The sequence below is a fragment of the Rhinopithecus roxellana genome, chromosome 11, assembly GCF_007565055.1.
Source record: "Rhinopithecus roxellana isolate Shanxi Qingling chromosome 11, ASM756505v1, whole genome shotgun sequence".
NCBI lineage: Eukaryota > Metazoa > Chordata > Mammalia > Primates > Cercopithecidae > Rhinopithecus > Rhinopithecus roxellana.
Window position 1 is genome coordinate 80452080 of NC_044559.1, and position 14788 is coordinate 80466867.

At 41.4% G+C, this 14788-nt stretch overlaps 1 pseudogene; it reads left to right on the forward strand.

Moving 5' to 3' along the window:
* The first annotated feature begins 13279 nt into the window (after positions 1–13279).
* The window catches only part of LOC104665807, an 82896-nt pseudogene continuing 81387 nt past the window's right edge, over positions 13280–14788 (forward strand).

The following is a 14788-nucleotide window of genomic DNA, read 5'->3' on the forward strand; positions in this document are numbered from 1 at the left end:
ACACCCACAGCTAACAAATGGTTAAATCTCACAGCCCGGCCTGAATGTTACAGGAGGCAGAGAAAGGATCATGCATTGTGAACTAGGTTAGACCCATTAAATATCAGAGCTGGAAGGCACTAGTGGCTTGGTATTGGTTTTCTTCTTGCAGTTGGTAATAGCTTATTAGTCTAATTCCTGCTTATATTGTATAACAATGCACATTCCAGAGCCAAGTAGAGAAAAAAAATTTACTATGGATCATTTTTGGTCTGGCTGGTAAGAAGAGGAAGAGGGGCTTATAAAATAAAGCAAAGAGAGAACTTTTGTGTCTCTTCTGGTGCAATCCCTCAAAAAACACCCCCAACCCACCCCACACCTCCACTCCAGCCTTAGGTTGATTCTATTCTAGCTTCTATTCAAAGGGGATCAAATGAACCCATTTAATGTGTCATATGGCGTTCCAATATATTTGTTTTCACTTGTATATAAGCTTTCACAGGATTTCTCTCTGGGATTTGAAACTTTCAGTGCTGCCTTCCATTCCAATGATGACTTTGTCTTTTGAAAGTCTAAGAAATATCCCTTCAGCTGGATTTGAGATGTGAGAGAGTCAAGTTGGGGTAAAAAAGTTTTTTTAGCTTAAAAAAATTCTCAGACATTTTTTGCTAAGCCATAAATCAACAGTGGTTGAATTAAAACCGATCAAGCTTGGCTTGGGTTTAGACCTCCATGAGGTCTCTGGCTAAGCTTGAAGGGGAAAAAAAATAAGTTAATACTAAAAAAGAAAAAAAAAAAAAAAAGGCTCCTGTGCATGTCCAGTTGGAAGAGAGCAAATTCCACTTAATGAGAATCGGCCCTTTTAATCACCACAACAAATGTATCAACATAGCATTTCTTCATGTTGGCCCCAAACCTGGTTTTCTGTTCTTTTCTTTACACATGGACCAAGACTGATAGAGAAGAAAATGGAACTTGCTTCGAGAATCCAGAGCCCATCTTTCAGAAACCGTGGCTCAGCCAGGGAATTGGTATCTAATCTGTAATATCAACTTCAGTGAGAACATAAATTGGTTTGTTCCTTGGTCTCTGGCTTCAAGGAGCAGCTTACAGACAGGGCGTCAAAATGGTCCACTCCCCAAGACGGAGTGTCTGGCTGGATGCTGGAAGAAGTCTTCATAGCATCCTGGCCCTCTCTCTTTCTCCTCAATGGGTCAAATCTAACAGAAACATCTTTGTTCATAAGGCCAAAATCTAAGCAGAAAGTCATTAGAAAGTCACCTGTGATTTTTCAGAGGCGGCATCTGCATAGAACCACGGTCTCAACTGTTTTGATTGCAAATCTTTTGGGCATTTCTCTGAAAAGCAACATAAAAGAGATTTCCAGAGCCATTGAATTTTTGAGGATACGTATTACTTCCCAGGCACTACAAGCATTTGATTCTGTGGGTCCCCAGTGTTGGAACTTATACAACTTATGTAATGTAATCATTTTATAATTGCATGTGGGTTTTCTTCATGGTTTCTTTCTATTTTTTTGTAATTTTATTATCCATGTTTAACGTTCGGGAACATATCTCAAAAGTAGCCCTACCCCTACCCCGACCTCAAGTTCTAACCATCAGTTGATCTGCCTTGCTTTCTGCCTTGCTTTTTTTTTTTTTTTTTTTTTTTTTGGCTAATGTAATGAGCAAAACAGTACTTTCATGAACTATTTGGACTATTTAAGTCCTGGAAAGCTAAAATCAGAGAGATATCTTGCAAATGTTTATATAATACAGAAAAATATCTGTTAAGCTTAAAAATCTCTAGTTAATTCACTTATCAAACATAACTGTAATAACATCACATCAAGAAAATGAAAAAGTTAAAGTACCAAGATAGGCTAGGTCTCTGACCTTGACTGTGAACCTATTGCTTTGGCTCTTTTAAGCAGAATTTCAAATGGAGAGGTCTTTAAAAGCACATTAACACTATTTTTTCTTTTCTTTTCTTTTCTTTTTCTTTTGAGACGAAACTTCACTCTTGTTGCCCAGGCTGGAGTGCAATGGCGCAATCTTGGCTTACCACAACCTCCACCTCCCGAATTCAAGTGATTCTCCTGCCTCAGCCTCCAGAGTAGCTGGGATCATCACAGACACAGGCCACCATGCCCGGCTAATTATTTTTATTTTTAGGACAGACGGGGTTTCTCCAATTTGGTCAGGCTGGTCTTGAACTCCTGACCTCAGGTGATTCGCCCACCTCAGTCTCCCAAAGTGTTGGGATTACAGGCATGAGCCACCATGCCCGGTCACATTAACATTATTTAGCTGCCTATAAGGTGGCTAAAAATCACAATGTCTTTGACATACTTGCTAATTTAATCAAGTCTCTGCTAACTTTCTTTTTCTGAAACAGCCTCAACAAGTCCAGAAGCAACCCTCTCTTACTCTTTTCTTTTTTTTCTGTATCTTCTCTATCCTTTGTAGCAGAAGCCTATAATGTCATTTTACTTCTGTAGTTTCCAATTCTCTTCCTCCACATATGTAAATGCACAATGAATTATGATTAAGGAGAAAAAAAGCAACCAGATATGGTTTACATACATTAAATGTAGGCATCCACTAATTCACAAATTAAATCTATTTCAAAAGTATGTTATTGGGGACTTAACATGCTCCCCGCCCCCCACAGAGACTGTGTTACACATGATATATACAGTCTACATGGCTCACAGAAGTATGTTTGCTTTTATTATCAAGCTGAGATAATATTAGTTGTCTTCTAGTTTCCCATTATTTCTTTGAGTTACTCCTGGAATTCCAAATTCCAATGAGAAATCCAGACACAGGAATTACATCTTTCCCAGTGTAACCCCAGAAACTAGAAGACAACTTCCCCTCCTCAAATGCTACGTCTAATGCCTCCGTAGCAAAAAGAAATGTTTCTAGCTGCTCTTGTTTCCCCTATACCAGTTCAAAGCCAAACGAGGAGCATCAGAGCATTGTGAATAAGAGCTGAACATGGTTTCTAGCTCTGCTACACACTACCAGTGGGAGCTTCAGGAAGTTATGAAATCTCTCTGAACTTCAGTTTCTTCCTGTCTAAATGACAATGATAATACTTGTCTCTGCCCTAAAGTAAAGATAACAATACCCACCCACTGGCTTGTTAGAATTAAATTAGATAATGTATAGAACATCTTTAATGCACTGTAAGTGCCTGATGAATAGCAGCTATGATTTGCACCCTCCTGATCCTGAGACCATGTGGTGTTGGTGGGGAGAGCTCACTTCATCTGTGAGTCAGGAGCCTACCCAGGCCCACCCGTACAGTGAATGCTTTCCCCCAGTAACTGCAAGTCAAACATAGGCAGATTTCTTCAGGTTAAAAAAAACAAAACAAAAAAATACTGGTTGTGTTTACCAATAGGGTTTGGCAAGCCACAGCTGCCAAGCCCTCCTGCCAATCGGGTCCAGCCACAAGCCAAACTGGTAGTAAATGCAGGACCCTCGGCCAGAATGGGGAGCGGGGGGAGAATAGGGGAATGCAACTGGTCAAACCAGTTTGACTTTCTTTAAATGAAAGAAAAATGGTGAGATTGGCACAACTGATGATGGCTGAAAAATAAACATTTAGGGCATCTTAACCACTCTTTAAATATTGATTCCATTGAAATAGTTTCAAGATATTATGCAGGCCAAGATTTTCCAATCTGCAGAAAGCAGACTATTAATAGAGTATAAAATCAATTTAATGGGTTGCTATTGGCATTTAAAAAAATAATAATTAATTTTATAGAGACAAGGTCTCACTATGTTGCCCAGGCTTGTCTCGAACTCCTGGCCTTGATTGATCCTCCTGCAGCAGCCTCTCGAAGTTCTGGGATTACAGGAGTTAGCCATCAGTCCGGTCAGCATTTTTCAAAGAAATGGAATAGAATAGAAAACAACAGAACGCACCAAAACAAAGTAATGTTGAGTTTTGTTTCATGAAACTGGGTTAAGACATAAAATGAATTTTTATTGTGTGCTGCAGTGAAAAATTTTGAAAGTCACTGATATAGACTGTTTTGCTTATAGTTCTTAGAAAGGACAATTTTGCTAAAATATTATCTATATTCAGCAAGAACAAGTTTTATTTTTTATTTTTTATTTTTTTTATTTTATTTATTTTTTTTTTGAGACGGAGTCTTGCTCTGCCGCCCGGGCTGGAGTGCAGCGGCCGGATCCCAGCTCACTGCAAGCTCCGCCTCCCGGGTTCACCCCATTCTCCTGCCTCAGCCTCCCGAGTAGCTGGGACTACAGGCGCCCACCTCGTCGCCCGGCTAGTTTTTTGTATTTTTTAGTAGAGACGGGGTTTCACCGTATTAGCCAGGATGGTCTCGATCTCCTGACCTCGTGATCCGCCCGTCTCGGCCTCCCAAAGTGCTGGGATTACAGGCTTGAGCCACCGCGCCCGGCCAAGTTTTATTTTTAAAGTTCTTCACAGAATCAAAAGTACTGCCTCTGCTTAAAAAAAAAAAAAAAAAAAAAAAATTGGGGCACCAACAACTTGAGTTCTTGTCCAGAAAAAACTATAAACTTTCTCTTAGATTCTGAGAGGCTTTGGGATTCAGTTGTCCAGACAGACTATCAAGTCAAACAAAATTGGGATTTACCAGAAAAGTAAAGCAGATGTGGTTATATAAATACTGATCCAAATGGAGAGGATTAATTGGAATCTTATTGAAAAATGGGAGAAAATGATCCCTATGAATGAGAATGATGGGTGGGGGGTAAATGGGACTTTCTTCTAATGGTATCTGGTACATAATAGGTACTCAATGAATATTTTTGAATAAATGAAAATGATCATGTTACAGGGATAACCAGCTATGACTTTCAGATTGCACTGGGGTGGGGCTGGGGGTGTCCCAACCCACAATTCTTGAGAAGTTTGGCCAATAAAATGACATTTAGCAAGAGTGATGAAAAATAATGCTCTGAGTAAATATATATTCTGGGTATGAGAGAGAGTTTGTACCTGGTGTTGGTTATTCTCTGAATTCCACCCACCCCTGCCCCACCCAATTCATTCTCTACTTTTTTTGGCCCTGTTCTGTATCCTGAGTGACTGACCTTCACCTCTGGCTTCCAGTTGGATTTGGTCAGCAGAGATTAGCAGGCTGGAAAAGAAAGAGGTCAAGATATTTCTTCTCTGTTCCTATTCCACTTCAGCACCCTGGTTCTCATAGAGGCTGCATCCCTCCAAGACAATGGACGCCACCAGCTCCTTCCTCCATGGCTGTCCAGCCCTCTCCAGCAACAATGCTTCCTTTCCTTGTCACTTAAGGCCCCAGTATGGTCATGGATCCCCACTACTGCTAGTCTTTAGATGCCTCAGTTTCCCTTGGGAATTCCCTCAACACTGATCACTTCTCTATAACTGGTCATTTCACAAAGTCTCCTAATTTGAACTACCTGAGGTTTATTCTGTTTTTGGACCCTGAGAAGTCCCGTATTTAAAGCATACATGAATTAACATTTTTTAAAATTGAAGAATGGCACCAAACTCATAAGCCAAGAACGTTTCGAAACACCATTTCTTCTATCTATAATAAATAAAAAGGCAGTTTAAGCTCTTAAAGTGTTGGACTTGTTGTAAATAGCGTTTGGAAGAGAAGAGTGAGCATTTCAGTGGCTGGGCTTCTGGTTGTTTGGTTTCTGGATAAAGAGAAATATCTTGTGATGTGACATGAGACTTGGTTAGGCCCATTGGGCTGGTTGTCCAGGAAAGTCCAGGAGTGGGATTACACAGGGCTTTGGGGTGAGAGAATTTCTTAATGGGAAAAATTTGGTGGTAACTAGGGAAAGGGGAAGATAAATCTGGCTACCTTTCCCCCAAAGTTTCAGCGAGGAAGGGAAAATAAAAGAACAATCTTCAAGAAGAGTGCAGTGGGCAATGGTACAGCTGGAAGAAGTTCCTGGAAAGAGGCTGAACGTGGTCTACACGGAGGATTCACCAGAGTCTTTCACGGCTGCAGTAGTGCTTGTCTCCCAGTCCCTCTCTTTTCTTTTATTCCTTTCCCCTTGGTGATATTGGCATCAGTACCACCTATCCCAGCCACCAGATGAACCCAGTCTCCCTCTTCCAGCAATAGCTTTCCTTTTCCTTTCATTTTCTTTGAGACAGGATCACACTCTGTCACTCAGGCTGGAGTATAGTGGCACTATCAGAGCTCACTGTAAGTTTAAACTCCTGGGCTCAAGCAATCCTCCCTCCTCTCCAGTAGCTGGGATTACAGACACACATCATCATACATGGCTAATTTAAAAAAAAAAAAATTTTTTATTTTTGTAGAGATGGGGTCTCCCTGTATTGCCCAGGCTGGTCTTGAACTCCTGGGCTCAGGGCATCCTCCCACCTTGGCCTCCCAAAGTGTTTGGATTACGGGTGTGAGCCAATGTGCCCGGCCTTCTTTTACTATTATTGGACTTGTAGATTTGAGTATTTTCCAGCATTTTGTTTCTAACCCAGCACATCTAAGGTGATGGAGTGATTGGTACAATCAGAGGCCAGGTATAAAACAAAAATAACCTGGGGTTAGTGAAGGCAGGAAGTCAGAAGTTTGTCCTCAAATGCAAGAGCTCCCTGAGTGCAGGGACCACATCTATCTTGTTCATTGTTGTTCTCCAGTGCAGGGTACGTAACAGATGCTCACTAAATATTTACATAGTGCAGGATGGTATCAGAAACCAACTGACAGCTTATTCAAAACCTCTTTGGCCTGAGCAATGAACCTAAAGGTGAGGTAGGCAAACTCTAATGAAAAGCATATTTCCTTAAATGTAAGGGACATTGTGACTCTAACATAATATAGTTACATCTTAACTTGAAACACTTCACCAAAAATTAGAGCCTCCACTGAGGAAGTTCCTTGGACCTACAGAGGCTCAGGTGTCCCCTCCTGCCCCTCTTCCCAGATGAAAGGGAGCCCATCTGGCACAGGCTGTAAACCAGATGTGCTGCAGCAACCAGCATAAAGGTCTCCCTGTACTCACAATTCCTGTCTAGGAAGTCAGAGAACTTTTGGGAAATGCAGAGAAATGGCCAAATTGGTTTGCCATGGAATGTACAAACCCAACTGACCCCATGATTGGATTTCATCCTCTGACCACAAGAGTGCCAGGCAAGGGAAATGACTGAAGTTTTCCCCCATCTAGGGCCCATTAAGACAAACTGATTGACTTTAAACTTTCAGGTTTTAATTTGCCTTCTACCCACATGGCCCCTTGGGAAGATGGAAATAGCCCTTCCCCCTAAAAACTGGTTTAACTCTTTTTCACTTTGGTTTCTTTGAAGATGGTATTATATGATGGAACTTAATTTAAAATACGTATTATTTTTCTAATTGTAAAAGAGGTAACATACTTATGTAGAAAGTTCTGGAAATCCTAAGAAAATATTTAAAGTAACATTTAAAAAATCAACCGCTATCTTTCCACCCAGAGATAATCTCACAGTTGATGTTTTGGTATACTTCTTATTAGATTTTTTATGTAAATATACTTGGGTGTGGATGTGTATTTTAAAAATCAGGACCAACATTTTTTCTAGCAAAAATTACCCTGTTAAAAGAAATTACCTAAAATTTATGAAATTACCCAAAATATTAGGTAAAATACAGGGAAAATTACCCACAATATAAGAAATTACCTAAAATTTTCTAGCATAAATTACCCTGTTATAGAAAACCCCAGAGTCTTGGCCCAAAAGCTCCTTAAGCTGATAAACAACTTCAGCAAAGTCTCAGGATACAAAATCAATGTGCAAAAATCACTAGCATTCCTATTCACCAACTATAGTCAAGCCAAGAGCCAAATCAGGAACACAATCCCATTCATAACTGCCACAAAAAGAATAAAATATCTAGGAATACAGCTAATCAGGGAGGTGAAAGAGCTCTACAAGGAGAAATACAAAACACTGCTCAAATAAATCAGAGATGACACAAAGAAATGAAAAAAACGTTCCATGACCATGGATAGGAAGCATCAATATTGTTAAAATGGCCATACTGCTCAAAGCAATTTATAGATTCACTGCTATTCCTATTAAACTACCAATGACATTCTTCACAGAACTAGAAAAAACTACTCTAGCCTGGGTGCGGTGGCTCACGCCTGTAATCCCAGCACTTTGAGAGGCCAAGGCAGGTGGACCACGAGGTCAAGAGATTGAGACCATCCTGGTCAACATGGTGAAACCCATCTCTATTAAAAATACAAAAATTAGCGGGGTGTGGTGGCATGCACCTGTAGTCCCAGTTACTCAGAAGGCTGAGGCAGGAGAATGACTTGAACCCAGGAGGCAGAGGCTGCAGTGAGCCGAGATCGTGCCACTGCACTCCAGCCCGGCAACAGAGCAAGACTCTGTCTCAAGAAATTAAAAAAAAAAAAAAAAAAAAAAAAAAAAAAAACTACTCTAAAATTCATATGGAACCAAAAAAAGCCTGAATAGTCAAGACAATCCTAAGCAAAAAGAAGAAAGCTGGAAGCATCATGCTACCTGACTTCAAACTATACTACAGGGCTATAGTAACTAAAACAGCATGGTACTAGAACAAAAACAGACACATAGACCAATGCAACAGAATAGGGAACCTAGAAGTAAGGCCACACATCTACAACTATCTGATCTTCGACAAACCTGACAAAAACAAGCACTGGTGAAAGGACCCCTATTCAATAAATGATGCTGGGATAAATAACTGGCCATACGCAGAAGATTGAAACTGGACCCCTTCCTTACACCATATACAAAGATTAACTCAAGATGAATTAAAGACTTAAATATAAAACTCAAAACTATAAAAACCCTGGAAGACAACCTAAGTAATACCATTCTGGACATAGGAATAGGCAAAGATTTTATGACAAAGATGCCAGAAACAATTGCAACAAAAGCAAAAATTGACAAATGATATATATTTAAACGAAATAACTTTTGCACAGCAAAAAAACAAAACAAAACAAAACAAAAAACTATCAACAGAGTGAACACACAACCTACAGAATGGGAGAAAAGTTTTGTAAACTGCATCTGACAAAGGCCTAATATCTAGCATCCATAAGGAACCTAAACAAATTTATAAGAAAAAAAAAACATTAAAAAGCAGGCAGATGACACAGACACTTTTCAAAAGAAGACATAGAAGCGTCCAAAAAGCATATGAATAAAAGCTCAACATCACAGATCATTAGAGAAACGCAAATCAAAACCACAATGATATACCATCTCACACCAGTCAGAATGGCTATTACTAAAATGTCAAAAAATAACAGATGATGGTGAAGTTGTGGAGAAAAATGAATGCTATATACTGTTGGTGGGAGTGTGAATTAGTTCAGCCATTGTGGAATATAGTGTGGTGATTCCTCAAAGACCTAAAGACAGAAATACCATTTGACCCAGCAATCACACTAATGGGTATAGACCCAAAGAAATGTAAGTTGTTCTACCAAAAAGACATATGCATGTGTATATTTATTGCAACTCTATTCACAACAGCTAAGACATGGAATCAACCCAAATGCCTATCAATGATGGGCTGGATAAAGAAAATGTGGTACACGTACACATGGAATACTATGCAGTCATAAAAAAGAATGTGATCATGTCCTTTGTGGGGACATGGATGGAGCTGGAGGCCATTATCCTCAGTAAACCAAGGCGGGAACAGAAAACCAAATACCACATGTTCTCACTTATAGGTGGGAACTGAATGATGCGAACACATGGACACACAGAGGGGAGCAACCCTCTTAGAGGGCTGGGGGTGGGAGGAGGGAGAGGATCAGGAAAAATAACTAGTGGGTACTAGACTTAATACCTGGGTGATGAAATAATCTGTACAACAAACCCCCATGACACAAGTTTACTTATGTAACAAACCTGCACACGTACCCCTAAACCTAAAATAAAACTTAAAATAAAAATCAGGACCAAAATTTTTCTAGCATGAATTACCCTGTTATAAGTGAACATCCTAGAACAAACTTTCTCTACATCTCTGTCTGTATTTCCCCATGCTTTATTCATGAACCAACATTTTTGAGGCTCTTGATACATATTGTCAAATTGTCCTCAAGGAAGATTGTACCAATTTTTGCTTTATCTGCTTGTTTGATTTTATTTTTCTTTTCTTTTCTTTTTTTTTTTTTTTTTTTGAGACAGTCTTAGTCACACAGGCTGGAATATAGTGGCATGATCTCTGCTCACTGCAACCTCCTCCTCCCGGGTTCAAGCGATTCTCATGCCTCAGCTCTCCTGAGTAGCTGGAATTACAGGTGTGCACCACCATGCCCAGCTAATTTTTGTATTTTTAGTAGAGACAGGGTTTCGCTATGTTGGCCAGGCTGGTCTTGAACTCCTGGCCTCAAGTGATCCTCCCGCCTTGGCCTCCAATTTTATTTTTGAAGGAAGTTTGCCTCCTTCCCTCAGAGTGTTTTATAAGTTGAAATTCTAGGGCAAATTCTAGGGCAACCTGTCTGTAACACGTGATGGAGTCCTCCGTGCACTTACAGGTGCAGGTGAAGAGACAGGTTAGACCATCTCAGGAGTGCTTTCCATCCAAATACCTATGACTCCATCCATGAATCAAAGACTGCTCTCAGGAATCCTCAATCTCCAGCCCTCTCATTCATTTAGGTATCCAAGGATTTTTTTTTTGGCACTATTAACATGTATTTTATTTATTATAAGCTCCAATATTTAAACTAAACCAAATAAACATTAACTGAGGAAAAAGATTTGGTGTTTAGTCTGGCAACAATAAAATATCCAGCTTGGAATAGGCAGATAGGACTTCACACATCTCATGAAAGGCCACAGTAAGGTGTATCCTTACTTTGGATGTGTCCAGGTTAGGCAACAAATCCAAATTTCTCAATAAGGTAAACATTTGGTAGCTTTTAGGATGGCTTAGTGTCTGATTTCCCTTTTGACATTTTGTGGGAAATTTCCTACCATATGAACCTTGGAACAGTGTTTTCCTTTCTCCCAAAAGCCAAATACTGAATTTCCCAGCATCCTTTGTACTAGGGCAAGGGCATGGGGTCCAAACTGGCAGAAGCAGAGTGCCCACTTCAGACACAGAATTGGGAGCTGGCAACTCATGAAGCAAGATAAAGGGAATTATTTCTGCAGCCACAGCAGTAGTACCAACATCCAGTTTTCAAATGGCTGCAGTGGTGGCAGCAGCAGCAGCCCCCAGAGTCCAGAGCTAGTGGTACTGGTGAACAGTTCTGCAATGTGAATTTGGCTATAGTCTTTAGAGCATGTATTCCAAGCCTTTTCCTGCCCTGTTTTCCAAGCTCGTCCCCTAACTTTCCCAGTGATTCTATGACCTCCCTGATACCCTTCTGATAAACTTCTTTTCTGCTTAAATCATTGTGTTACTTGCAATCAAGAGCTCTGATATATTAATAGCCTCTTCAGTCTTAGTGTGGTCATCTATAAAATGGGATTATGGGTGCTGCCTCAGAATGAAAGAGCACATGAAGGCCCCCTAACCCTACATCATGTATATAGTAGAAGCTCAACACAATGTCTAGTGGATTGTCACACTTATTTTCTATTTTGGGCCTCTCAGTTTACCTTAACCATGGATATCAGGGTGTGTTGGGGAGAAGAAAATCAAGCCATTTTAATCACAGTTGTAAATATCACCATCATTGTCTTGATTGTGGCAGTTTTTCATTTATCGAATGCCCTATTGCATGCCCAGCACTGTGCCTGGCAACATATATATCCTGTTTCTAATCCCTGTAACACTGCAAGGTACATATCCTTCCCATTATTCAGATAAACAATCTGACTTTACAAATGGTAAGTTTTCACAATGAATTTAAGCCCAATGGAGCAGAAACTGCGCAAAAGGAATTGTGCAAAAGTTTACAGCCTTCTCAGAAAAACTAAGGAACTTGGAATGCAGCTATATTTAGACATCCAGACATAATGAGTTTAACCATTTTGACCGAATCAGCACTATTAAATGGTTTGGTTGAGGTTTCAGACTAGAAACCTTGACCCAGAATCCTGTGACTTAAGTCAAAGAGACTGAATAGTTGTGCCTCTGTTTAGACCCTGGAATTTCAATGGGTGCAGATGATGTTTATCAGAATCATCTTGAGAATTCTTTCAAACCACACATACCTGTCCTCCCCTCCTCCCCAAAGAGAAGGGACTGAGTGGCAATTGCTGATACAAGAAAATCCTGAGACCAGACATAGATGCCCTGCAATTTGGGGAAACAGAAGGGAATTTTTCTTTTCCCATGAAGACTCATAGTCCAGCTTTACTGTCTCTAGGCACTAGGAAAAAAAGAAATTTCAAAGGTCAAAAATAAAAGTACTCGTTTTGCACAATGCCACTGGAGTGACACTGCAATGACGGGAAAATGTGAACTATGTGAGGGAGGGCGAGTTTCACATGCAGGCAGACAGGCTCTTCTCAATGCAGGGACTCCAGAGCCCCAGGCGTCTGGAACCCACCAGGCGCCTTCACCCACCCGGGGAAGCCTGGTGCCTTTGCATGTCTTAAAAGTTAGTCTATATTTTGGCTCCTGGAATGAAAAATCACACCAAAAGAAATGCCTGATTTTTATTAACTAGCCTCAAAAAGAGTCTTTCACTAATTCTGGGGAAAGTATTTTGCTTGAGTGCTATCCCACTTTGGCAAATGTGATCTGGAGGGGTTGGCTCTAAGGGGTTTTGCACTGGGCAAATGTTTGAGCACAAACACCCTGCTGACTCCAGGGACAATTTAAAGGCGAGGGAAGAGATTTCCTTGAATCGATATGGTAGAGCCAAAATAAATGGCTACTCCTGTTGTCTTGAGAAAACATTATTATGATTTTCTTTTTTTTTTTTTTTTCCACAGAAGAGATCCCTGATGCAATTGACCAGGGAGAGCACTAGGAGGCCTGGTTCGGGATTCAAAGAGGCTGGGCCTAGTCCAGAAGCCTCTGAAGCCGGTTGCTCAGCCGCCATGTGCCTGGAGCAAGGGAAGGGGCGGAAGTGGCTTTGGATCTGCGCCACCCTCGCAGCATGTGAACAGGCCTGGGTTTTGACAGATTAAAGATGGCTCCTGCAGACAGGGCAGGAGTGGGTGGTATCAGAGCTTTTACCCAAAGCTCTCCGTCAACTGCAGCAAAGTGAAAACGCACATGGACAATCCTGGATCAGCAGCAAAGATTTTGGAAGGAAATGTTAGTGAAAAGCCAGAGCAGGAGGCCAGAGCAATAAATCAGGCCGGGAGAAGTCTGAGTTGAAGGATGCTGCTGCCTGGCCTATCACTCCCCGGCCAGCGGAAGCACACGTGGGTCGCAGCCGGCGTTGACTCTAGCACCCTGCCAGCTTATTCTGGCTCCAAGAAAATGAGAACATCTTGGCTAAAGATGCTGGGGACAGTGAGTGATTTTCAGTAAAAAAAAAAAAAATTTACTCGAAGGGAAACCAAAGGCCTGGGGCCTCTCACTGTAGACAAAGGCGCTAACTAAAGCATGGTGGCCAGGAACTAAGGCTCACAGGAGAAGAAAAGCTAATGGAAAAGAGAAAAGCAGGGGAAAGAACCAGTCTCCATCTTTCAGGGATGTTTTCTTGGGTACCACACTGATGATGATTTTTAGAAAATTAATAGTAAAATGCCAACAAAAACTCCCTAGTCGCTATTATAAGGTGGTTAAAAGCTCAGGATTGATTGATTAATTGATTATTTGAGACAGAGTCTTGCTCTGTCACCCAGGCTGTAGTGTAGTGCCACAATCTTGGCTCACTACAATCTCTACCTCCCAGGTTCAAGCAATTCTCCTGCCTTAGCCTCCCGAATAACTGGGCTACTGGCATGCAGCACCATGCCCAGCTAATTTTTGTATTTTTAGTAGAGACGGGGTTTTACCATGTTGGCCAGGCTGGTCTCAAACTCCTGACCTCAGGTGATCTGCCTGCCTTGGCCTCCCAAAGTGCTGGGATTACAGGCGTGAGCCACCACACCTGGCCCAAAAGTCCAGGATTTAGATTCAGACCTCTGAGCCTCAATTTCTTCATCCATATAACAGGTGCAATAATTCCTGCTTCACAATGCAAGGATTGTCCAAAGCACAGGGCCCTGGTGTGGCAGCTGAGATCATTTGTAACCACTTCAGAAAAGTGTTTCCAGAAATCATGGCAGTTAATGGGAAAGAGGCCTCGTTCTTCCAGATTTCTTTGTGAATGGCCAAGGAGAAAGCAGAGAAAAATTAGCTAATTGTGTTGGTAAAAAATTGATCCACATTAAAGAGAGAGAGAGAGAGAGAGAGAATCCACTTTGTTCTTCTCAGCCTCTGCCTCTTCTAATTTAACTCACCTTGATGCCAGAGTAACCTTTATACCCCAAATCTCTCTGACCAGGTCTTTCCTTTGTCCAGAATTTGCACTGGTTCTTCACACTCTAAGGGAAAGGTCTTATACACTGCAGCCCTAGCCTCCCATTCAAGTCTCAAGCACCACCTCCTGTGGTTCTCATGCAGGGAGGAGCTGGCCCTCTCCCTCCACTAGGTCCACATCCAGGGGCTTTTGGAAATGATTAGAAGCCTGTGCTTGTCGCTGCAGGCGGGCTTGATGGGGAAGGGACGTAAACTGTATGAGGTGTAATTGTGGTGTGGGCAGTCTATCACCGTCCTGTACCAAACGCCAACAGCAGCCCTGCTGAAGAACCCTGGGCCCCTGTGAAATAGAGTTCATGCCTCTGGTCTTTGTTCCTGCTGTGTCTTCTGCCTAGAGTGTTCTTGCCTTCACTCCACTCC